Below are 26,918 nucleotides of genomic sequence, written 5' to 3'. Positions count from 1 at the left end.
AATATGTGGGGCAGATGAAAGAGTGAGAGGAGCCAGGCACAGTGGCTCATACCTGTAATCCCAGCACTTTGGGAGGCCGAGGCAGGCAGATCAGTTGAGGTCAGGAGTTCGAGACCAGCCTGGCCAACATGGTGAAACCTCGTCTCTACTAAAAATACAAAAATTAGCCGGGCGTGGTGATGCACACTTGTAGTCCCAGCTTCTCGGGAGGCTGAGGCAGGAGAATGGCTTCAACCCAGGAGGCGGAGACTGTGGTGAGCTGAGGTTGTGCCACTGCACTCCAGCCTGGGCGACAGAGCAAGACTCTGTCTCAAAAAAATCAAAAAAACAGAACAAAACAAAAAATCTTGGGGAAAGGTTTTCCAGGCAGAGGGAACAGCGCATGCAAAGGCCCTGAGGCTGGACTGGGCCTGGCATATTTATTTGAGTAACAGTGAGGAAGCTGGTGTGGCTGGAGCCAAGTGAATGAGGGGAAGAGAGCTGGAGGTGACAGGGCAAATCACACAGCTAAGCCTTGTGGGCCTTGGGGAAGACTGGATTGTACTGGGGGAGGTGGGAGTCATAGAAGGTTCTGGGGAAGAGGAAGAGCTTGGTCTGAACAGATTCAGGTGTTTACAGGAAGAATAGATGGCCACACCAACAAAACAGCTGTCACAGATACAGGAAGAGACTTTATATCTCCCTGCGGTTGGTTCTGTTGCCTTTTCCCACGACGCATGGGGAGAGGCACCAGTGGGGCGAGGAGCTGGGAGGACAGGCCACCCCAGAGTTCCCCGTCCCAGGAGTCAGGGAGCCCCCACCCCCACCATGTCCCAGGAGTGTTGTGTTTCGCCCTCTCTAGATGGGTGGAAATGGGGTGTGGCTGGGGAGGTGGTGGGGTGGCCAGGAGGGAAGCCGGGTCCTGGAGAGGCAGGACATGTGAAGGCATCAGGGAAGGGGGTGCCCCCTCTGAGAAGTCACAGGGGTCTTGCTGTCTCCTTTCTCTATTTTGAGTATCAAAGCCCTGCTCAAGCCCGAAGCTAAAGGGAGAAAGTCAAGGGTGTGGGGGCGTCAGGCTGTGGATGGCTTGGTTCGGTCACAGCTGTGATTGCACTGCCGATAAGGACCCTGGAGGCTGAATATCAGCCCGGCCAGGGTTGGGCAACATCCTGTTTGGGAAGTCTCTTCTAGTTACGGTTTTCGCTTCTCCAGCCCTGCCCTGACCCTAGTGGGAGAATTACAGGCAGGGGAGCACATGTTGAATACTCGCGTTACCAGAAACAGAAATAATCCCTTTTAAATTTTCCCAAGAATAGGATATACACATGTAAAAAAAATAATAATAATTAAAGAACTTAGACCCGGCCAGGCACGGTGGCTTATGCCTATAAACCCAGCACTTTGCGAGGCTGAGGTGGGTGGATCACCTGAGGTCAGGAGTTCGAGACCACCTGGCCAACATGGTGAAACGCCATCTCTACTAAAAATACAAAAAATTAGGCCGGGCATGGTGGTTCACGCCTGTAATCCTAGCACTTTGGGAGACTGAGGCGGGTAGATCACCTGAGGTCAGGAGTTCAAGACCAGCCTGGCCAACACGGCGAAACCCTGTCTCTACTAAAAATACAAAAATTAGCCAGGCTTGATGGCGCATGCCTGTAATCCCAGCTACTTGGAAGGCTGAGGAAGGAGAATCACTTGAACATGGGAGGCGAAGGTTGCAGTGAGCCAAGATTGAGCCACTGCACTCCACCCTGCGTGATGGGAGCAAGACTCCATCTCAAAAAAAAAAAAAAAAAAAAAAAAAAAATTAGCCGGGCATGGTGGCAGGTACCTATAATCCCAGCTACTCGGGAGGCTGAGGGAGAATCACTTGAACCCAGGAGGCAGAGGTTGCAGTGAGCCAAGGTTGCGTGCCATTGCACTCCAGCCTGGGCAACAAGAGCGAGACTCCATCTCAAAAAAAAAAAAAAAAAAACTTAGACCTTTTTGTGTATGATTACCTCATAATTATACACAAAAAGTAACTAAATGAGGCCAGGCGCGGTGGGTCATGCCTGTAATCCCAGCACTTTGAGAGACTCAGATGGGGGGATCACCTGAGGTCCAGAGTTTGAGACGAGCCTGGCCAACATGGCAAAACCCAGTCTCTACTAAAAATATTTTAAAAGTAGCCAGGCGTGGTGGCTCATGCCTGTGATCCCAGCTACTCGGGAGGCTGAGACCTGAGAATCAGTTGAACCAGGGAGGCAGAGGTTGCAATGAGCCGAGATTACACCATTGCACTCCAGTCTGGGCAACAGAGCAAGACTCCATCTCAGGAGTAAAAACAGAAAAAGAAATCTTTGAGACCATGGCTTAGGCAAAGGTTTCTTACCTATGTCACCAAAACCACAATCCATAAAAGAAAAAAATAATGAACGAATTGGACTTCATCAAAATGAAAACTTTTGCTCTTCAAAAGACATAAAGAAAATAAAAAGACAAGCCGCCAACTAGGAGGAAATATTTTCAAATCATTTTTCTGAAAGAATGTGTATCCAGAATATATAAAGAACTCTTAAAATAAAAACTCTTTATATAAGAATATATACGGAACTCAACAATAAGAAGGAAAAAAAATCCCAGTTTAAAAATGGGCAAAAGATTTGAACAGATGCTTCACCAAAGAGGACATTTAGATGGCAAATATGCATATGAAAAGACACTCAACATCATTAGTTGTTACAGAAATGCAAATTAAAACCGCAAGGAGATACCACTTCATACATCTATTAGAAGAGCTAAGATTTATTTTTTATTTTTGAGATGGAGTCTCACTCTGTCACCCAGGCTGGAGTGCAGTGGCGCAATCATAGCTCACTGCAGCCTCCACCTCCTGGGTCAAGCAATCCTCCCATCTTAGCCTCCCAAGTCACTAGGACTACAGGTGGACACCACCACACCTGGCTAAGTTAGGTTTTGGGGTTTCTTTTTTTTGAGACAGGGCCTATTTCTGTCGCACAGGCTGGAGTGCGATGGTGCAATCATAGCTCATTGTAGCCTTGAATTCCTGGGATCAAGTGATCCTTCCACCTCAGCCTCCCAAGTAGCTGGGAACCACAGGCATGCGCCAGTATGCCCGATTAATTTTTTGTTTGTTTGAGACAGAGTCTCGTTCTGTTGCCCAGCTGGAATGCAGTAGCACAATCTCAGCTCACTGTAACCTCCGCCTCCTGGGTTCAAGTGATCCTCCTGCCTCAGCCTACAGAGTAGCTGGGATTATAGGCATGTGCCACCACACCCAGCTTTTTTTTAAATTTTATTTTTAGTAGAGACTAGGTTTTGCCCTGTTGGCTAGGCTGGTTGCGAACTCCTGGCCTTAAGTGATCCGCCCATCTCAGCCTCCCAAGGTGCTGAGAATTTTTTTGGATTTTTTATAGAGATGGAGTTTTGCCATGTTGCCTAAGCTGGTCTCGAACTCCTGAGCTCAAGTGATCCTCCTCCCTCAGTCACCCAAAGTGCTGAGATTACAGGCATGAGCCACCGTGCCTGGCCTCAAATGAACTCTTTTTTTGAGAGGGAGTTTCACTCTTGTTGCCCAGGCTGGAGTGCAATGGCATGATCTCTGCTCACTGCAACCTCCGCCTCCTGGGTTCAAGCGATTCTCCTGCCTCAGCCTCCTGAGTAGCTGAGATTACAGGCATGCGCCACCACGCCTGGCTAATTTTGTATTTTTAGTAGAGAAGGCATTTCTCCATGTTGGTCTGGCCAGTCTCAAACTTCTGACCTCAGGTTATCCTCCCGCCTCGGCCTCCCAGAGCACTGGGATTACAGGCATGAGCCACCATACCTGGCCCCAAGTAAAACTTTAAATCATCTTTTATGCTTAGCCTCTTCCTTTTCTTTTTTCTTTCCTTTTTTTTTTTTTTGAGATGGAGTCTCGCTCTGTCGCCCAGGCTGGAGTGCAGTGGCGCTATCTCGGCTCACTGCAAGCTCCGCCTCCTGGGTTCATGCCATTCTCCTGCCTCAGCCTCCCGAGTAGCTGGGACTACAGGCGCCCGCCACCACGCCCGGCTAATTTTTTGTATTTTTAGTAGAGCCAGGGTTTCACCATGTTAGCCAGGACGGTCTCCATCTCCTGACCTTGTGATCCGCCTGCCTCAGCCTCCCAAAGTGCTGGGATTACAGGCGTGAGCCACCGCGCCCAGCCCAGCCTTTTCTTTTTATGTTGACAAATTCAAGTGTCCATCAACAGATGAATGGACAAACAACTACGGTCCCTCCCATGCAAGGAAACACCAGTTAGCAATAGAAAGCCACAAACTGTTCATAAACGCAGCAACATGGATAAACCTCAAAAACATCATGCTGAGTGAAAGAAGCCAGACCCTAAATGTTACATATTGTACAATTCCATTTATATGAAATTTCTAGAAAGGGCAGAGCTCTAGAGACAGAAAACAGATCAGTGGTTACCTGGGGCTGAGGCTGGGAGTGAGGATGGATTACGAATGTGGGGATTTGGGGGGTAATCAAAGTGTTCTCAAACGCTGGATTGTAGTAATACCTGCACAACTAGGTGAGTTTACTAAAAGTCATCTAACTGTAGGTTTGTAATGGGCGAGTTTAGGCTATATAAGTTATCCCTCAATAAGGCTATAAAAATGTTCCCCTAAAAATTCAGCTCTGGGTTTGTCACCACCCAATCTATTAACTCAACAAGTCCCTACAGTGCCTGACCCTTTTCTGAGCCCTGGAGGCACAGCAGGAAATAAAACAAAAATATGGGGGACAAAATAATGGGGCTGACATTCTCACGGGGGGACAGACAGGGAGCAAGATCAAGAATTAAAATCTAGCCGGGCGCGGTGGCTCACGTCTGTAATCCCAGCACTTTGGGAGGCAGAGGTGAGTGGATCACTTGAGGTCAGGAAATCGAGACCAGCCTGGCCAACATGATGAAACCCCGTCTCTACTAAAAATACAAAAATTAGCCTGGCGTGATGGCGTGCACCTGTAGTCCCAGCTACTTGGGAGGCTGAGGCAGGAGAATCGCTTGAACCCAGGAAGCGGAGCTTGCGGTGAGCTGAGATCGCGCCACTGCACTCCAGCCTGGGCGGCAGAGCGAGACTCTGCCTCAAAAAAAAAAAAAAAAATTACAATCTAGCAGGGTGGGCTGGGTACAGTGCTCATGCCTGTAATCGCAGCACTTTGGGAGGCTGAGGCAGACAGATCACTTGAGCTCAGGAGTTCATAACCAGCCTGGCCAACATGGTGAAACCCCATCTCTACTAAAAATACAAAAATTAGCTGAGTGTGGTGGCTCATGCCTATAATCCCAGCTACTTGGGAGGCTGAGGCAGGAGAATTGCTTGAACCCAGAAGGCAGAGGTTGCAGTGAGCCAAGATTGCGCCACTGTACTCGTTTGGTGACAGAGTGAGACTCCATCTCAAAAAAAAAAAAAGAAAAGAAATCTAGCAGGGTGGTCAGGCACGGTGACTCAGGCCTATAATCTCAGCACTTTGGGAAGCTGAGGCAGGAAGATTGCTTGAGATCAGGAGTTTGTGACCAGTCTGGGCAATATAGCAAGACCTCTATCTCTACAAAAAATAAAATAAACAAAATTAGCCAAGTGTGGTGGTGTGCACTTGTAGTCCCAGCTACTCGGGAGGCTGAGGCAGGAGGATGACTTGAACCCAGGAGGTTGAGGCTGCAGTGAGCCGAGATTGCACCACTGCACCCCAGTCTGAGCAACAGAGCAAGACCCTGTTTCAAAAGAAAAAGAAAAAAAGAGAAATAAAGAACGAATATCTACATCTCCTTAAAAGCAAACAAACAAATAAAAGACTTGGGCCAAGCACGGTGGCTCACACCTGTAATCCCAGCACTTTGGGAGGCAAGGTGTGCAGATCACCTGAGGTCAGGAGTTCGAGACCAGCCTGGCCAACATGGTGAAACCTCGTCTCCACTAAAAATACAAAAATTACCTGGGCGTGGTGGTGTGTGCCTGTAATCCCAGCTATTTGGGAGGCTGAGGCAGGAGAATCACTGGAAACCGAGAGGTGGAGTTTGCAGTGAGCCGAGATTGTGCCACTGCACTCCAGCCTGGGTGACAGAGTGAGACTCCGTCTCAAAAAAAAAAAAAAGACCTGAAGGGGGCGAGAGAAAGCCATGCGGGGATCTGGAGGAGGAGGTGGTGCCACAAGTGGAGAGAGAACTGCCCTGCAAACCCCTAAGGTAGGAGCTTGCCCAAAGGCAAGGAAGCTGGCATGGCTGAAGGGAATGAGCAAAGGGAAGAGGAGGAGGTGAGGGCAGATAAGTGCTGAGCAGATCCTGCAGGACCCTGTGGGCCACAAGGAGGAATTTGGCTTTTGCACTGGGTGAGGTGGGAGCCCTGGAGCGTCCTTGAGCAGAGGAGGGACGTGCCCTGACAGAAAAGCACGGAGGGGGCGAGCAAGGGCAGGAGCCAGGAGACCAGGGCAGAGGAGCCTGCACCGGGCCAAGGGGGAGTTGATGGGGCCGGACCAGGTAGGGGCCGTGGAGGAGGTGAAAAGTGGGTAGATGCTGGATAGATTTTGAAAACAGAGCCCTTGGGATTTGCTGATACGAGAGAGAGAGAGAGAGAGAGAAAGGGACAGGGGCAGAGATAGAGGCCAGGCATGGTGGTTCGCTCCTGTAATCCCAGTACTTTGCGGGGCAGAGGCAGGAGGGTCACTGAAGCCTGGGAGTTGAAGAGCAGCCTGGGCAACAAAGTGAGACCTGAGAAGGAGAAGAAAGAGAGGAAGAAAGAAAGGAAGAGAGGGAGGGAAGGGAAGAAGGAGAAAGAAAAGAAGGAGAGAGAGAGATAGAGGAAAGAAAGAAAGAAGGATGGAGAAGAAAGAAAGGAGGGAGGGAGGTAAGGGAGGAAGGAGAAAGAAAGGAAGGAAGGAGAGAGAGAGGAAAGAAAGAAGGATGGCAAAGAAAGAAAGAAAAGAAAGAGAAAGGAAGGAAGGAAGGAAGGAAGGAGAGATAGAGAAAGAAGAAAGAAAGACAAGAAAGAAGGAAGGAGGCCGGGCACGGTGGCTCAAGCCTGTAATCCCAGCACTTTGGGAGGCCGAGACGGGCGGATCACGAGGTCAGGAAATCGAGACCATCCTGGCTAACACGGTGAAACCCCGTCTCTACTAAAAATACAAAAAACTAGCCGGGCGAGGTGGCGGGCGCCTGTAGTCCCAGCTACTTGGGAGGCTGAGGCCGGAGAATGGCGTGAACCCGGGAGGCGGAGCTTGCAGTGAGCTGAGATCCGGCCACTGCACTCCAGCCTGGGCTACAGAGTGAGACTCCGTCTCAAAAAAAAAAAAAAAAAAAAAAAAAAGGAAGGAAACAGAGAGAGAGAAGAAAGAAAACAGAGACAGAGACATGGAGGACCCCAAGTATTTTGCCCCGAGCATCTGGGCCAATAGAAAGGAAACAAGGCTCAGAGAGGTCCAGGGAGTTGCCCTGGCGGTCCGGGGCCACAGTGGCCCTCATCCCCAGCGGAGATGTGTCCTCAGTCTAAGGCCACTCAGAGCCAGGCACCTTCTCCCGCCGCCTCCCAATCCCCGCCCCACCCCCCACCCCGCCCCCGGGCCCCTTTGTCCTCCTCTTGGTCTTATTTCCAGAATTTCTCCTCCCTAGGGAATCCACTCCATGTGCTTTTGATTCCTTTGTCCTGAACTCATGCGGCATGAGCACCCCCGAAGCCTTATGTGGAAAAATCTCCAGGCTCTGTGTGGGGAGGGGGTCACATTCCTCCCGGGGGTGCAGAGCAAAGTCGGCATCTCCAGGGCGCCCCAGCAGCAGGGAAGCATCCTCCCAGGCGAGGCCAGACCCGACGCTGCCCAACACACGCTTTCTTTGGGGCTTGGCCGGCGCCCGACCACAGCCCCGGCTCCAGCTGCCCTGCCCGCCCCACCAGCCCCCACGCCTCCCGCCGCAACCTCCCACACGTTTCCTCCTGGAAGCCCAGACCCGTGGGACTTGGCCTCCCCGGCGCGTTCCCTGTCTACTCAGCTCTGCAGCTCCTGTAGGCCTCCTGCCCGGGAGATCACAGAGGGACCCGCTCACCTTAGCGGGACAGGCAGGGAATGGGCGTGGCCAGAGCCTCGGGCAGGCATCCCAAGCTCGCTGGTGTCTCTCTCATCCGCTGGCCTCTGTGCCCTCTCCTCTTCCCCACCCCTGCTCGTGGACCCTCCTGCCTCTCCATCGCAAAGTCCCGAGAGGAGTCTCCTTAATCAACTGCTTTTAACTAAATCCTGGCCACCTGGACCCTGCTCTAGCTACTGAGGAGATAAATTAACCAACACACTTAAAAGTTAACCTTCAGGCCGGGCGCGGTGGCTCACGCCGGTAATTTCAGCACTCTGGGAGGCTGAGACGGACGGATCACTTGAGGTCAGGAGTTCAAGACCAGCCTGGTCAACAAGGCGAAAGCGCGTCTCTACTGAAAATACAAACAATTAGCTGGGCGTAGTGGCAGGTGCCTGTAATCCCGGCTACTGAGGAGGCTAAGGCAGGAGAATCGCTTGAACCTGGGAGGTGGAGATTGCAGTGAGCTGAGATTGCGCCACTGCACTCCAGCCTGGGCAACAAATAAAAATTAGCTGGGTGTGGTGGCATGTGCCTGTAGTTCCAGCTACAAGGGAGGCTGAGGTGGGAGGACTGATTGAGCCCAGGAGTTCAAGGCTGCAGTGAGCTGTGACTGCACTGCTGCACTCCAGCCTGGGACTCAGCAGTAACAAAAAAGTGACAGAGCCAGGACTTGACCCCTGACCATTTTGTTCTTCAGCCTCTCATGGGAAAGACAGATGAGTTTTTGACCTTCCGGAGCCTTTGATCCAGAAGAGAGAGGCAGGAAATAGCAAATGGATAAGAATATGCCATTCGGTGACTAGGGCAATGAAGATTGCAAAAGATGGTGGCTGGAAAATGGGGCTTGTGTGGGGGGTCCCTGAGACCACCCTCAGGGTCAATGATTTGCTGAGATTGACAGATCTCAGAAAAGTGGTGTTACTCCCAGTTGTGGTTTATTACAGTGAAAAGTACAGATGAAAATCAGCAAAGGGGCCAGGTGTGGTGAATCACACCTGTAACCCCAGCACTTTGGGAGGCCCAGACAGGCGGATCATTTGAGGTCAGGAGTTTGAGACCAGCCTGACCAAAATGGTGAAGCCCCGTCTCTACTAAAAATACAAAAATTAGCCAGGTGTGGTAGGGGGCGCCTGTAATCCCAGCTACTCGGGAGGCTGAGACAGGAGAATCACCTGGACCCGGGAGGCAGAGGTTGCAGCGAGCCGAGATCCTGCCATTGCACTCCAGTCGGCAACAAGAGCAAAACTCCATCTCAAAAAAAAAAAAAAAAAAAAGAAAGAAAAATTAGAAATATTGAGGAGAAAAGGTGAGGCAAACAGGCTCCAAGACTCCTCCGTGATTCCCACCTCCTGATGTCTGCACGCTGTGTGATTTCCTGAGCTGGACCCAATAACTTGCTTCTAACAATAGACTAGGACAGTGTAGGCCAGGAGCAGTGACTCATGCCCATAATCTCAGCACTTTGGGAGGCTGAGACAGAGGGATCACATGAGCCCAGGAGGTCGAGACCAGTTTGGCCAACATAGCAAGATCCCATCTCTATAAAAATTAAAGCATTAGCCGGGTATGGTGGTGCACACCTGTAGTTCCAGCTACTCGGGAGGCTGAGGTGGGAGGTTGCTTGTGCTCAGGAGGTCAAGGCTGCAGTAAGCTGTGATTGTGCCACTGCACTCCAGCCTGGGTGACAGAGTGAGACCTTGTCTCTTTCATATATATATATATATATATATATACACACACACACACACACACACATTCATATATATATATATTTTTATATATATGTATACTTTTTTTTTTTGAGATGGAGTCTCACTCTATTGCCCAGGCTAGAGTGCAGTGGTGTGATCTCAGCTCACTCCAACCTCTGCCTCCCAGGTTCAAGTGATTCTTGTGCCTCAGCCTCCCAAGTAGCTGGAATTACAGGCATGCAGCATCACAACTGGCTAATTTTTTGTACTTTTAGTACAGACAGGGTTTCACCATGTTGGCCAGGCTGGTCTCGAACTCCTAGCCTCAAGCAGTCCACCTGCATTGGCTTCCCAAAGTGCTGGGATTACAGGCATGAACCACTGCGCCTGGCCGATGTGTGTGTGTGTGTGTGTGTGTGTGTGTGTGTGTGTGTGTGTGTTACTATTTTATTCATCATGGTTTTGCATTAATCTTGACTTTTACAAAATATCACAATAAAATAATATTTATGAGTTCAGGACAAAGTTCTTGAGTTCTTTGACACCCCCTGAAATTTTGTTCCCAAGTCAAGCATCCACCTTGCCTCATTCCAGCCCTAGAGCTTAATGATATGAGACCATCATCGTGCACAGGAGAGGACTGGATGAGTGACATCTACAGATTCTGCTGCCACATTGGACTCAAGAAAGGCTCAGTTCTGCTGCAGTAACAAGCCGGGGGAAAAATGAGCCAGGCGTGGTGGGACACACCTGTAGTCCTAGCTACTTTAAGCCCCAAATCTCAAGAGCTTAAAACATCAGAGGTTTCACTTTTCGCTCAGCCAGCATCTGGCATGTTGCCCGTTGCCAAGGCAGAAGAAAAATAACATATAGCATGCTCTGCAGCAGCTCTTCAAGCCTCTGCCCAGAAGTGACACATGTCAAACCTGCTCACATGCCATTGGTCAGAACAAGTCATGTGGCCACACAAGTGGGTGGAGCAATGCCTTCCTACCTTGTACCTGGAGGGAGAAAGGGCTGGAATATTGGTGAATGGCTCAGTGATCATAGCAGCGTCCCTGGGTGAGGTCCAGAGGCAGGTGGATGTCTGGAGGTAGACAGGGAGGTCCAGGTGGAGACGTGTAAGAGGCTTTGGGATATAATTGGTATTGACTTCTTGGAGGGCCTGATCACCCCCTACTGTGGAGGAGACATGGGGATCACCTGCCAGGACCCACAGGATGGGATTCCTGCCCCAGTCTCCTCTGAGCCCTCTGGCCCTGGATTTTTTTTTTTTTTTTTTGAGACAAGATCTCAAGTACAGTGGTATAACCATATAGTTCACTGCAGCCTCAACCTCCTGGGCTCAAGCAATCCTCCTGCCTCAGCCTTCTGAGTAGCTGAGACCATAGGCATGTGCCATCAGGCCTGGGTAATGTTTAAACATTTTTTGTAGAGACAGGGGTGGCGGCCAGTCTCGCTATGTTGCCCTAGCTGGTCTCGAACTCCTGGCCTTAAGCGATCCTCCTGCCTCAGTCTGCCAAAGTGAGCCACTGTGCCTGTCCTTCAGCCTGGATAAAAGTTGTAGTGAAATGCACATGACATGAAATGTTCTGTCTTAACCATTTTAAGTGTACAGTTCAGTTACATTAAGAAAATTCTCAGGCCGGGCGTGGTGGTTCATGCCTGTAACCCCAGCACTTTGGCAGGCCAAGGTGGGCAGATTACTTGAGGTCAAGAGTTCAAGACCAGCCTGACCAATATGGTGAAACTCCGTCTCTCCTAGAAATACAAAAATTGGCCAGGCATGGTGGTGTGCGCCTGTAGTCCCAGCTACTCGGGAGGCTGAGACAGGAAAATCACTTAAACCCAGGAGACGGAGGTTGCAGTGAGCCAAGATCGAGCCACTGCACTCCGGCCTGGGTGACAAAGCGAGACTCCGTCTCAAAAAAAAAAGAAAATAAAATTCTCAGCCAGGCACAGTGGCTCATACCTGTAATCCCAGCACTTTGGGAGGCCGAGGTGGGCAGATCATCTGAGATTAGGAGTTTGAGACCAGCCTGGTCAACATGGTAAAACCCTGTCTCTACTAAAAATACAGAAATTACCCAGGAGTGGTTGTGCGCACCTGTAATCCCGGCTACTTGGGAGGCTGAGGCACAAGAATCACTTGAACCCGGGAGGCGGAGGTTGCAGTGAGTCGAGATTGTGCCACTGCTCTGCAGCCTGGACAACAGAGTGAGACCCTGTCTCAAAACAAAACAAAAACCAGAAAAAAAAAATTCTCATAGTTGCCACCGACACCATCATCCATCTCCAGAACTTTTTCATCTTTCAAAACTAAAAGTGTATCCATAAAACAACTCCCTGTTCCTCCTCCCTCCAGTTCCTGGAAACCACAATTCTACTTTCTGTTTCCATGAATCTGATGAGTTTAGTTACTTCCTGTAAATGTGATCATACGGTATTTGTTCTTTTGGGGCAGGCTTATTTCACTTAGTACCTCAAGGTGCATTCATGTTATATATACTAGAATTTCCTTCTTCTTTAAGGCTGAGTAATACTCCACTGTCTAGATAGACCATTTTGTTTACCCATTCACCTGTCATGGAAACTGGTTGCTTTCAACTTTTGGCTATTGTAACTAATGCTGCTGCGAACATAGGTGTACAGATGTTTCTTTGAATCTTGCTTTCAATTCGGGTGTATACGCAGAAGTAGAATTGATGGATCATATGACAATTCTATGTTTAATTATTTTTTATTTTTTATTTTTTTGAGATGGAGTCTGGCTCTGTCACCCAGGCTGGAGTGCAGTGGCGCGATCTCCACTCACTGCAACCTCCACCTCCCGGGTTCAAGTGATTCTCCTGCCTCAGCCTCCCGAACAGCTGGGACTACAGGCACCCGCCACCACGCCCAGCTAATTTTTGTATTTTTAGTGGAGATGGGGTTTCACCATGTTGGCCAGGCTGGTCTGGAACTCCTGACCTCAAATGATCCACCCACCTCAGCCTCTCAAAGTGCTGGGATTACAAGTGTGAGCCACCACGCCTAGCCTCTATGTTTAAATTTTTTAGGACTCTCCATACTGTTTTCCACAGTGGCGGCACCATTTTACATTGTCACCACCAGCCCACAACGGTTTCAATTTTAAGGGGTTTTGTTTTGTTTTGCTTTGCTTTTTTTTTTTTTTTTTTTTTTTTTTTTTTTTGACAGGGTCTCACTCTGTTGCCCAGGCTGGAGTGCAGTGGTGCAATCACAGATCACAGTTCACTGCAGCTTCGACCTCCTGGGCTCAAGCAGTTCTCCTGCCTCAGCCTCCCGAGTAGCTGGAACTACAGGCATTTACTGCTATGCCTGGCTAATTTTTTTTTTTTTTTTTTTGAGACAGAGTCTCGCTCTGTCGCCCAGGCTGGAGTGCAGTGGCCGGATCTCAGCTCACTGCAAGCTCCACCTCCTGAGTTTATGCCATTCTCCTGCCTCAGCCTCCGGAGTAGTTGGGACCATAGGCGCCCGCCACCTCACCTGGCTAGTGTTTTGTATTTTTTAGTAGAGACGGGGTTTCACCGTGTTAGCCAGGATAGTCTCCATCTCCTGACCTCATGATCCGCCCGTCTTGGCCTCCCAAAGTGCTGGGATTACAGGCTTGAGCCACCGCACCTGGCCTAATTTTTTTGTATTTTTTTGTAGAGACAGGGTTTTGTCATGTTGCCCAGGCAGGTCTCGAATTCCTGAGTTCAAGCGATCCTCCTGCCTCGGCCTCTCAAAATGCTGGGATTACAGGAATGAGCCATCATGCCCGGATTGCTTTGCTTTTAGAGACAGGGTCTCTCTCTGTTGCCCAGGCTGGAGTGCAATGGTACGATCATAGCTCACTGCAGCCTTGACCTTCTGGGATCAAGCAATTCTCTTGCCTTGGCCTCCCAAGTAGCTGGGACTACAGGTGCGGGCCACCATGCTCAGCTAATTTTTAAATATTTTTAGCAATGAAGTCTTCCTTTGTTGCCCAGGCTGCTCTTGAACTCCTGGGCCAAGTGATCCTCTCTCCTTGGCCTCCCAAAGCATTGGGATGACAGTTGTTAGCCACCACTCCTAACCTATTTTCTGTTTTTTTTTGTTGTTGTTGTTTTTTGATAGTAGGCATCCTAATGGGTGTTAGGTACTATCTCACTGTGGTTTTTATTTGTTTATTCATTTATTTATAGAAATGGAGTCTTGCTATGTTGCCCAGGCTGGTCTCAAACTCCTGGCCTCAAGTGATCCTCCTACCTCAGCCTCCCAAAGTGCTGGAATTACAGGTGTGAACCACCGCACCTGGCCTGTGGTTTTGATTTGCATTTCCCTAATGATTGGTGACTTTGAGCATCTTTTCATAGGCCTATTGGCCATTTGTCTGGCCTGGAATTTTAACGACTCTGTTTCAAAGGAAGCACAAAGCGTGGGTGTCAATCTTCTTGCCAATGTCAGGGCCGCCTGACCTCGTGGATGGCAGGAAGCCCTCGGGGTGCCCAGAGCTGGCTCCTCCAGCTGGACAGAAGCGGGGCATGAGAGGCTGTCATGGGAGTGACAACTCCACTAGGGAAATGCCAGATTGCCACTGAACTTTGTCACTAAGGCCCACACCAAAGGCTCCAGAAAGCCCCAGTGACACCTTTGCCCCTACATAGGAGGGTACCAACAGGAAATGCTCTCAGAAAAATGCTTCCTTGTACACTCAAAAATGCCTTTTGCCATCTGCCCAGAGGGGCCCCTCTCCCCCTGACTCACCGTAGCAGTGCGTGGAGGACAATTTTGGCTGCAATGACGTCACGCCCGCTGCGGGGAGTTGATCTGCAAGCCACAAACGTCATTCATTCCTCTCCACCTCCAGGATTTGGAACATCTCCCCGGACCACAGATTTTTCCTTCAATCAACTTGCTTTTCCTTTAAAAAAAAAAAAAAAACTTAAATAAATTTATTTGGGAAGGAACTTTTATGCCACCACCACAAAAGGAAACCAGGGCCATTTCCATAAGTAGAAAGCAACAGCAAAAGGACCTATATTGGTAGGGGTGGGGGTGAAATTAAATTTGCTTCCTGCTGTTGCCTGGTTGAAGCCTCAGAGCTGGGACTAGGGTAGGGAGAGGGAGGTGCCCAGGTGTAAAATGTAATGAGTCGCTCACTCGCAGGACCCTGGGAGCCACAGTCTCACCCTCCCATGAAGCTCTGGATCAAAGAGACTGCTCTTTTTGTTTAAAAAAAAAATTGAAAAGAGACAAAAAGGGAAAGAAATAGGCTAGGTGCAGTGGCTCACGTCTGTAATCCCAACAGTTTGGGACGCAGAGGCGGTAGGATTGCTAGAGCTCAGGAGTCCAAGACCAGCCTGGGCAACACAATGAGACCCGTCTCTATAAAAAAGTAAAGAAAAATAAGTGAGGAAGGAAATTAAAAACCAAAAGCGACGACTGAAGTGTTTAGAGGTGTCAGAGATATAGCTGTGAAAAACTCAGACTTTTTTTTTTTTTTGAGACAGGGTTTCGCTCTGTCGCCAAAGCTGGAGAGCAGTTGCGCCGTCTCGGCTCACTGCAACCTCTCTGCCTCCCAGGTTCAAGCAATTCTCCTGCCTCAGCCTCTTGAGTAGCTGGGATTACAGGCATGCACCACCACGCCCGGCTAATTTTTGTATTTTTAGTAGAGACAGGGTTTCACCATGTTGGCCAGACTGGTCTCGAACGCCTGACCTCAAGTAATCCACCTACCTCAGCCTCCCAAAGTGCTGGGATTACAAGCATAAGCCACCATGCCTGGTCTATTTTATTTATGTATTTATTTTATTTTATTTTTTTGAGACAGAGTCTCACTGTCACCCTGGCTGCAGTGCAGTGTGATTTCGGCTCACTGCCACCTCTGCCTCCCAGGCTCAAGCGATCCTTCCACCTCTACCTCCCAAGTTGCTGAGACTACAGGTGCACACTACCATGCCCAGCTAATTTTTGGAGTTTTTGTAGAGACGAGGTCTCGATATGTTGCCCACGCTGGTCTCGAACTGCTGGACTCAAGCAATCTGCCTGCCTCGGTCTCCCAAAGTGCTGGGAATACAGGCATGAGCCACTGCACCCGGCCTGTTTCTTTTTTTTTTTTTTTTTTTTTTTTTTTTTTTTTTTTTTTTTTTTTGAGACGGAGTCTCGCTCTGTCGCGCCCAGGCTGGAGTGCAAGCTCCGCCTCCTGGGTTCCCGCCATTCTCCTGCCTCAGCCTCCCGAGTAGCCGGGACTACAGGCGCCCGCCACCTCGCCCGGCTAGTTTTTTTTTTGTATTTTTTAGTAGAGACGGGGTTTCACCGTGTTAGCCAGGATGGTCTCGATCTCCTGACCTCGTGATCCGCCCATCTCGGCCTCCCAAAGTGCTGGGATTACAGGCTTGAGCCACCGCGCCCGGCTTCTTTTTTTTTTTTTTATGGAGATGAGGTTGACATGACATAAAATAGATCCTTTTAAAGTACATGGCTCAGCACCATTTAGTATATTCACTGCATTGAGCAACCATTGCCTCTATCTAGTTCCAAAATGTTTTCAACACCGCAAAAGGAAACCCCGTCCTCATTACCAGTCATTCCTCATTCCTCCTCCCCAGCCCCTGGCAACTACCAATCTGCTTTCTGGCTATGAATTTGCCTATTCTGGACATTTCATATAAATGGAATTGTGCCCTATGTGACCTTCTGTGTCTGGCTTCTCTCACTCAGTATCATGTTTTCAAGGTTCATCCACACTGTAGCATGGATCAGAGCCTCATTCCTTTATATGGTTGAATTAAAAATCACTTTTTATGGTAATTGTGAACCTTGCTGCTATGAACATGGGTGTACAAGTATCTGTTTGAGGTCAGGCACAGTGGCTCATGCCTGGAATCCCAGCACTTTGGGAGGCTGAGGCGGGCAGATCATTTGAGGTCAGTAGTTTGAGACCAGTCTGACCAACATGGTGCAACCCTGTCTCCACTAAATACAAAAATTAGCTGGGCATGGTGGTGGGTGCCTGTAATCCCAGCTACTCGGGAGGCTAAGGCAGGAGAATCGCTTGAACCCAGGAGGTGGAGGTTGCAATGAGCTCTGAGCTCGCGCCACTGCACTCCAGCCTGGACAAAAGTGAGACTCTGTCTCAAAAAATAAAAATAAACGTAAGTATCCGTTTGAGTGTCTGCCTTCAGTTTGCTCAGGTGTATACCCAGGAACAGAATGGCTGGATCACAGGGTCACTCTACTTTGTAACTTTTTGAGGAGCTGCAAACTGCTTTCTATGCTTGGAAAGAAGTGAAAGGGAGAGCTCCAGCCGAGGCACAGAGCCCTGGGGATGGACTGATTCTCACGAACGCTTTCCCATCGCTTCTTTCCGGGACTGGCTGGGACCGGCAGTGCCATCCATGGCCCTATTTCTCAGGAACCCACAAGCCCACAACAGAAGAGGCCCAGAGGCATGAGGAGGGGTTGACCCCGGTGGGCACCCAGCCTAAATAAGCCCCCTTCCTCCCCTGCCCTTCCCCACCCATCCAAAGTCAAGGGAAGGATTCTGAGACCTCTGTCCTCCCAGTGCCCCCTAGAAGCCTGACCCCATCCTTATCGGGACATCGGCACCACCCAGCTCAGAAGCCTTTGCAAAATGGGGAAGACACTGAGAGCTGCAAGAAAGTGACAAAAATGCCACCAAGTGTCACACAGCATTCCTAGCTCGGGGCTTTTTGTTGGCTCCCACCAGTTCCCCACCCCCACAGCCACCCGCCCCCTCGCCCCGAGCTGTTCCCCTCCCCCCCGAGCTGTTCCCCTCCCCACCCTACTCTCTCCTTTGCTTTCTCTAAACGCTTCTCCTTAAAACCTTTAAACATTTTAAAATTCTTTTTTAAATATTTGTACAGAGCCTCAGGTTTATAGAATCCATGAAACAATGTAATTCTTGGGACCATCGGTCTATCCATGGTCAGCTTTATTTTACTTACTTATTTACTGAGACAGAGTCTCACTCTGTGGCCCAGGCTGGAGTGCAGTGGTGAGATCATAGCTCACTGCAACCTCAAACTCCCAGGCTCAGGAGATTCTCCCACCTCAGGCCCCTGAATAGCTGGAATTACAGGCACACGCCACCGCTCCTGGCTAATTTTTGCATTTTTTTTTTTGGTAGAGATGGGGTTTTACCGTGTTGTCTAGGCTGGTCTCGAACTCCCAGACTCAAGGGATTCTCCCGCCTCGGCCTCCCAAAGTGCTGAGATCGCAGGCATGAGCCACTCTCCCTGGCCCATTTTATCTTCCTTGATAGAAACTCTTTTCAGAATTCTCTTTGTTTTTGCTTTGGCCTCTGATAAAATCACATCTGCATATAACCACAAAACACCACATACCTGCGTTACATGACATTATGTTAAACAGCCATCATTTTGACTGGCCGCGGTGATTCATGCCCGTCTCTACTAAAAATACAAAAAAAAGGCCGGGCGCGGTGGCTCAAGCCTGTAATCCCAGCACTTTGGGAGGCCGAGGCGGGTGGATCACGAGGTCAGGAGATCGAGACTATCCTGGCTAACATGGTGAAACCCCGTCTCTACTAAAAATACAAAAAACTAGCCGGGCGTCGTGGCGGGCGCCTGTAGTCTCAGCTACTTGGGAGGCTGAGGCGGGAGAATGGCGTGAACCCGGGAGGCGGAGCTTGCAGTGAGCCGAGATCACGCCACTGCACTCCAGCCTGGGAGACACAGTGAGACTCCGTCTCAAAAAAAAAAAAAAAAAAAATACAAAAAAAATTACCTGGACATGGTGGTGCGTGCCTGTAATCCCAGCTATTTGGAAAGCTGAGGCAGGAGAATGGCTTGAACCTGGAGGGCGGAGGTTGCAGTGAGCCGAGATTGTGCCACTGCACTCCAGTCTGTTGACAGAGCGAGAGACTCTGTCTCAAAAAAAAACAAAAAAACAAAAACCAGCCATCATTTTAGGAAACATTTACATGTGGAAACTTCTATGTGTGTTGTTCACAATTTGTGGGGATAAAGAATTTTACTTTGGGCCGGGAGCGGTGGCTCACGCCTGTAATCCCAGCACTTTGGGAGGCCGAGACGGGCAGATCACGAGGTCAGGAGATCGAGACCATCCTGGCTAACACGGTGAAACCCCATCTCTACTAAAAAATACAAAAAAACTAGCTGGGCGAGGTCGCGGCGCCTGTAGTCCCAGCTACTCGGGAGGCTGAGGCAGGAGAATGGCATGGACCCGGGAGGCAGAGCTTGCAGTGAGCTGAGATCGTGCCACTCACTCCAGCCTGGGCGACAGAGCGAGACTCTGTCTCAAAAAAAAAAAAAAAAAAGAATTTTACTTTGCGAAACATGTAAATTTAAAAATACAGGGGAAGGAAGGCACATGCACAAGCCTCCCTCGTCACCAAGAACTGAGACATGACCTTGTCCCCAGCTCCCATGTTTATCTTGCTGATTACCACCACTCCAAATATTCTTTGCCCCTTATTCCTTTGCTCAGTTACTTAATTTTTTTTTTTTTTTAGACAGAGTCTTGCTCTGTCACCCAGGCTGGAGTGCAGTGGCATGATCACAGCTCACTGCTGCCTCGAATTCCTGGCCTCAAGCCATCCTCCCACTTCAGCCTCCTGAGTAGCTGGGACTACAGGTGCAAGTCACCACGCCTGGCAAATTTTTTTTTGTATTTTTGGAGAGATGGGGGTCTCACTATGTTGCCCAGGATGGTCTCGAACTCCTGGGTTCAAGTGATCCTCCCACCTTGGCCTCCCCAAGTAGTTGGGATTATAGGCATGAGCCACTGCGCCTGGCCTAGCCTTGTTTATTTTTATTTATTTATTTATTTATTTATTTATTTATTTATTTTTATTTTTATTTTTGAGATGGAGTCTCGCTCTGTCGCCCAGGCTGGAGTGCAGTGGCGCGATCTCAGCTCACTGCAAGCTCCGCCTCCCGCATTCACGCCATTCTCCTGCCTCAGCCTCCCGAGTAGCTGGGACTACAGGTGCCCACCACCACACCTGGCTACTTTTTTGTATTTTCAGTAGAGATGGGGTTTCACCGTGTTAGCCAGGATGGTCTCAATCTCCTGACCTCGTGATCCGCCCGTCTCGGCCTCCCAAAATGCTGGGATTACACGCATGAGCCACCACACTCGGCTATTTTTATTTTTTTTGAGATGGAGTCTTGCTCTGTCATCTAGGCTGGAGCGCAGTGGTACAATCTCGGCTCACTGCAACCTCTGCCTCCCGGGTTCAAGTGATTTTCTCACCTCAGCCTCCTAAGTAGCTGGGATTACAGGCGCCCCCCACCACACCTGGCTGATTTTCGTACTTTTAGTAGAGACCGGGTTTCACCATGTTGGCCAGGCTGGTCTTGAACTCCTGACCTCAGGTGATCTGCCCGCCTCAGTCTCCCAAAGTGCTGGGATTACAGGAGTGAGCCACGGAGCCCAGCCTCCTTGTTTAGTTTTCAAAGTCTTCTTGCATATGTTTGTATCCTGAAACCAAATCCCATTTTATTATCTTTGTGTCTGAGCTTTTTCACCAGGTGGCTTTTTCCTGTGGGACTTTGGAGACTTTTTCTGCTCAAGATTCTACCATGGAAACTGTCACACTGCAATTTAAGACTTTTCTTCCCCCCGACTTCATTCAGAAAGGGGCGTGGCTAGGCATGGTGGTGTGTACCTGTAATCCCAGCATTTTGGGAGGCTGAGGTGGGCAGATCACTTGAAGGTCAGAAGATTGAGACCAGCCTGGCCAACATGGTGAAACCGTATCCCTACTAAAAATACAAAAATTAGCTGAACGTGGTGGCACATGCCTGTAATCCCAGCTTCTAGGGAGGTTGAGGCAGGAGAATTGCTTGAACCCAGGAGGCGGAGGTTGCAGTGAGCCCAGATGGCGCCACTGCACTCTAGTTTGGGCAACAGAGCAAGACTCCATCCCCCCCCAAAAAATTGCACACCCCTGGAGTTATTTTTTCACAGCTGTATAATATTCCAAGTACTTTATAAAGTTACCACTGAGGAAGTGCTAGGGTTTTATTAATGACTTAATGACCATCATGTTCATAGATTGCTTTGAAGGATTAATGATGCCCTTTTTTTTTTTTTTTTTTTTTTTTTTTTTGAGACGGGGTCTCGCTCTGTCGCCCAGGCTGGAGTGCAGTGGCCGGATCTCGGCTCACTGCAAGCTCCGCCTCCCAGGTTCACGCCATTCTCCTGCCTCAGCCTCCCGAGTAGCTGGGACTACTGGCACCTGCCACCTCGCCCGGCTAGTTTTTTTGTACTTTTTAGTAGAGACAGGGTTTCACCGTGTTCGCCAGGATGGTCTCGATCTCCTGACCTTGTGATCCACCCGTCTCGGCCTCCCAAAGTGCTGGGATTACAGGTTTGAGCCACGGCGCCCGGCCAATGATGCCCTTTTAAACATTTCACCCCTCTCTTCCTCCTTACTGCCCGAAATCTTGGTGATCTCTGGGAGGGGCCAAGACTGGGGACACTTTTGGGCCCAGCTGCCCATGAGGACCCCACTTCTGCTTCGGCCACTTCTGCTCAGCTATCCCCACAGTTGCTTATATACCGTCTATTTATAACCCCACCCCCCCCCACTCCACGTCACCTGCCCCCTGCCAGGGCAACCAGTGAACTCAGTGCCCATGGGGAAGGGGAAGTGGGTTACTAGGCGCTAGAGTTTGTTTGGGGTTTGGGGGTGCCTCTGCCGCTTCCTGAAGGGCTTCATTTCCTAGAAGCTGAGAACACTGAGCTGACAGATCAACCCCCCTTTCTTCCCGCAGCGGGTCATGGGGCGAAGAGGAAGAAGAGGAACCAGGTGCTAAGACCCCAAGGTGCAAACACATGAACTCCCCGTCAGCCCCGGAGCACGGGGCCTGGCTGCCTTGTCCCTCTGAGCCATCGCAGCCTCTCGCTTCTGCCCTCATTATGTTTGGGCTCCTCCTGGACTTCCCTTCAGCACCGGAGACCCCTGCAGCCCGGACCTCAGGAGACTGAGAGGCCTGGGTGGTCTCTGGGATGGCAGGGCGGCGGCAAGGGGAGGCACACATGTGCAGGACTGGCTCCTCCCCGCTCTGCTCCAGGGCCGAGGCCCCAAATAGCTGGACTTCTATATTTAGAAGCTGGCTCAGCAACACCAGGGAACTATAAATACAGCCCAGATCAGTGCAGCCTCCAAAATCCCCAGGTCAGGCTGGGATGGGTAGGGAGCAAGGAGTTAGGGAGATGTCAGTGGGGTCAGATGGGGTCTGCAGTCAGGGCCCCCCGAGCCAGGTGCACACTGACGGGCCAGGCTCCAGGGAACCCAGGTGTTCAGCCTGCTGGAGGAGACAAAGAGACCATAGTGGGACCTGCCCCGGGTCGGGGACCAGGGTTGGCCAGCGGGCTTCCCACCCTCTCCCCTGTTCTCTGGGGCTTCCTGGCACAGGGACAGCCGTCTGGTCTCACAATAGCTGCGCCGCCCTCCTGGAGCCAGCTGCGGGGCTCATCCGCGTGGGGGCTGCCCGGCCCCTTCCTCTGCCATTGTCTCCCAGCCAGGGGGCATCCTGTTATGCCCCCCTCCACCCGGAGACCCCATCTGACCCCCCGCCTCAGCCCAGGCTTGTGCGGGTGCTGGGCATGAGCTGGCGGCATAAGAAGCTGGGGAGTGGGGCGTTGGGGGTCTCTTGGTCTCCCTCCCCATTGCAGAGGACAGCAAAGAGTTCACCCCGCTTGGAGATCATCCTAACCACCCCTCCTGTTGTTTACTGAGGGTCCACACTCAGCTGCACTTCTGCAATTCGTTCCCTCCAGTATGGTCCTCACAGGCACCTGGAGAAGTTCTGACCATTTCACAGATGGGGAGACTGAGGCCCAGAGAGGCCACATCACCTACCTGAGACCACACAACCCAAAAGGGAGCTCCAGGTGTAGTGGCTCACGCCTGTAATCCCAGCACTTTGGGAGGCTGAGGAGGCTGCATCACCTGAGGTCAGGAGTTTGAGACCAGCCTGGCCAATATGGTGAAACCCCATCTCTACTAAAAATACAAAAAAATTAGCCTGGTGCGGTGGCAGGCACCTGTAATCCTAGCTTACCCAGGAGGCTGTGGCAGGAGAATCGCTTGAACCCGGGAGGCGGAGGTTGCAGTGAGCCAAGATGGAGCACTGCACTCCAGCCTAGGCAACAAGAGCGAAATCCCGTCTCAAAAAAAAAAGTAAAAAAAGTTAGCCAGGCATGGCGGCATGTGCCTGTAGTCCCAGCTACTTGGGAGGCTGAGGCAGGAGGGTGGCATGAGCCCAGGAGGTGCAGGCTGCCTCAAGCCGTAATTGTGCCACTGCGTTCCAGCCTGGGCAACAGGGGCCCTGTCTCTAAAATAATAATAATAAATTAGGCCGAGCACGGTGGCTCACGCCTGTAATCCCAACAATTTGGGAGGCCGAGGCAGTCGGATCACCTGAGGTCGGGAGTTCGAGACCAGCCTGATCAACATGGAGAAATCCCATCTCTACTAAAAATACAAAAAAAAAAAAAAAAATTAGCCCAATACGGTGGCAGGCGCCTGTAATCCCAGCTTACTCAGGAGGCTGAGGCAGAAGAATTGCTTGAACCCGGGAGGTGGAGGTTGCGGTGAGCCAAGATTGCGCCATTGGACTCCAGCCTGGGCAACAAAAGCGAAACTCCGTCTCAAAAAAAAATTATACTAATATAATTATTATAATTATATTATATAATTATTATTATATTATTATTATTGGTTGGATAATCTTGGGTTACTTTTTTTTTTTAGATGGAGTCTTGCTCTGTTGCCCGGGCTGGAGTGCAGTGGCGCAATCTCACGATCTCAGCTCACTGCAATCTATGTCTCCTGGGCTCAAGCAATTCTCCTGCCTCGCCCGCCCAAGCAGCTGGGATTACGGGTAATCTTGGGTTACTTCTGAGCTGAGCAACCTGGGGCCAGTGGCCCAAAACCCCCAGGTGCCAGTTCCCCTTTTGACAGATGAGGACCATGTTCCCATCCCCCATCATTGCAGAACAAAAGTTATGAGGTTGTCCAGAAGCTGCAAAATAAGTCAGCCGGACTGAGACTTCAGGACAAAGAGAAAGTGGAGAAACATAGGCAGACACTCCGGCAGGGACCGGATCAGCAAGGCTGAAGGAGGCTTCCCTTAGCTGGGCGGCAGTGGAGGGGCAGGAGTACTAATTTGCATGGTTTACCATATGGGGCTCCGCTCAGTACAGGCTCTGTGCTCGTGCTCTGCAGAGAACAAGACAAAAGTCACTCAGGGGGCTGAGAGCCTAATGCGGCTCGAGGGCAGATGGTTGCAAGGGAAGAAGAGAGATGGTGAGAAGTACGGGAGAGACTCAAGAAAGCCTCGGGGCATGGTGACTCACGCCTGTAATCCCAGTGCTTTGGGAGGCTGAGGCGCGTGGATCATTTGAGGTCAGGAGTTCGAGACCAGCCTGGCCAACATGATGAAACTCCGTCTCTACTAAAAATACAAAAAACTATCCAGGCATGGTGGTACATGCCTGTAACCCCAGCTACTTGGGAGGCTGAGACAGGAGAATCGCTTGAAGCTGGAAGGCGGAGGCTGCAGTGAGCCAAGATCGTGCCACTGCACTCCAGCCTGGGCTACAGAGCGAGACTCTGTTTCAAAAAATAATAATAATAAAAATAAATAAAAACTTAAAAATGAGGACCTGGTCATGCTCAACTGTAATCCCAGCTACTCGGGAGGCTGAGGTGGGAGGATCGCTGGAGCCCAGCAGTTTGAGGCTGGAGTGAGCTATGATTGTGCCATTGCACTCCAGCCTGGGCAACAGCAGACTCTGTGTCTAACATAAAGTACAATAAAATAAAATAAAATAAAATAATGTCGATGATCTCTATGAAGGGGTGTAGGGACAACCCCCGGCATCGGGAAGCGCCTCCTGCCTCCCTGAGATTCTGCAGACGCCAGCTGTCTGACCTCCCCGTCTGATCTGCAGAGAAGGGACGTTGAGCCCTGGGGTTCTAGCTGGAGTTTCTGGCTTTCTGAGTAAAAAAAGGCAAAATCCCTCCAGAGCTGGTCTGGCCTCTCTCCTTCCAGCTTCTGCTGATGTTCATTCCCCTCCCCGACAGCCCGTGGCCACCCCCACAGGAGTCCGGGACAGGAAGGGGTAAATTCTAGGACTGGGGATGTTTGGTTACTCCCAGGACAATAGTACTCTGACTTCAGTCATTAGTGACTTTTTTTTTCCCCCGTTGCTGCAATCTCCCCCTTTGAACAATTGAACTATATTTTCCTTAGCATTCATCACTTCTGCATCTTGAATTTATTCGTGTAACAAGGAGACTTGATTTCGGCATCCTCATTGAAAATCCCTCCTCATTGCCCCAAATAGTAGGGAAACCTAAAAATAAATATGAATATAAGGAACAGAAAACCGAGTCCTTGAATTCTGGCTGGACACAGACGCCTGCTAAGCCTCAGGGCCACGGAGGTGCAAAGACATGTTAGCGCCCATAGAGACTCTCTCCTGGGCGCATCGCAGGGACTCCAGGGCTGCGCTGCCCGCCTGTGGATCTTCTCAGCTGGGTCAGTCATTTGTGCCTCAGTTTCCTCCTCTGTCAAATGGGAATGACATCATTGCAGATGTTTTGAGGAGTAAATGAGTTAAAATAGATTTTAAAAAACAACAACAAAACTTATGACCAGGCCTGGTGCAGACTAAGTGCTCTGTAAATAATAGCATTTTCTTGGCAGCATAGCGAGACCTCATCTAAAAAAAAAAAAAAAAAAAAAAACTTAAGAAAAAAACTAGTCAGGCATGATGGCGCATAGCTGTAGTCCCAGCTCCTCAGGAGGCTGAGGCAGGAGGATCCTTTGAGCCCTGGAGTTTGAGGCTGCAGTGAGCTGTGATAGTCCCACTGCACTCCAGCCTGGGTGACAGAGTAAGATCTCTTTAAAAATATATAGCGTTTGTTTGTTTTTAGACATTTTCGCTCTTGTTGCCCAGGCTGGAGTGCAAGGGCACAATTTCAGCTCACCACAACCTCCGCCTCCTAGGTTCTATCAATCCTCCTGCCTCAGCCTCCCGAGTAGCTGGGATTACAGGCATGCGCCACTACACCCGGCTAATTTTGTATTTTTTTTTTTTTTTTTTGGAGACGGAGTCTCGCTCTGTCGCCCAGGCTGGAGTGCAGTGGCCGGATCTCAGCTCACTGCAAGCTCCGCCTCCCGGGTCTACGCCATTCTCCTGCCTCAGCCTCCCGAGTAGCTGGGACTACAGGCGCCCGCCACCTCGCCCGGCTAGTTTTTTTTTTTGTATTTTTTTAATAGAGACGGGGTCTCTCCATGTTGGTCAGGCTGGTCTCGAACTCCTGACCTCAGGTGATCCGCCCACCTCAGCCTCCCAAAGTGCTGGGATTACGGGCATGAGCCACCGCACCCAGCCAAAAAATAACATTTTAAAAAATTATTAGGTAGCTCAAGAGACAAGCTAATCATGTGATTTATCCAAAAAGGAAAGAACCCTCCTATCACATGATTCTCTGTTGATTAACGAAGTGCCCAGGGGCCTCTGAAATATAAGTTTCCCACAGGGGGAAACTGACTTAGAAAGACCAGAAAGATCCGGGGGGGGTCTGCTCCGTGCAGTGAAGCTTCTCTTCTTGGCACCTGCCTGGCATCGGAAGGGGGCCCCTTCTTCCTTCCTGGTCTCCTGTGTGGACACTGTAATGCCTCAGTTTTCTTTCTTTCTGTCTTTTTGTTTTTGACACAGGATCTCACTCTATCACCCAACCTGGATTGCAGTGGCACCATCATAGCTCAAACTCCCCAGCTTGGGTGATCCTCCCTGCCACAGCCTCCTGAGTAGTAGTAGCTGGGACCACAGATGTCTGCCACCAGCCTGAATAATTTTTTTTTTTTTTTGTAGAAACAGAGTTTCGCCATGTTGCCCAGGCTGGTCTCAAACTCCTGAGCTCAAGTGATCCTCCTGCCTCGGACTCCCAGAGTGCTGGGATCACAGGTGTGAGCCTCTGCACCTGGCCTGTTTTCTCATCTGGAAAATGGCAGGGGAAGGTTCTGCCAGCTGAGACACTGGCTCTGCCAACTCTGACATGCCAAAGCTCTGGGCACAGGGCGAGCCCCACCAGCGTGGGCACCCAGAGCTATTTCTGACAAGGCTCCTTTGCGCCTGCC

The sequence above is a fragment of the Macaca thibetana genome, chromosome 19, assembly GCF_024542745.1.
Source record: "Macaca thibetana thibetana isolate TM-01 chromosome 19, ASM2454274v1, whole genome shotgun sequence".
Lineage (NCBI taxonomy): Eukaryota > Metazoa > Chordata > Mammalia > Primates > Cercopithecidae > Macaca > Macaca thibetana.
Note: the sequence above shows the minus strand (reverse complement) of the source record.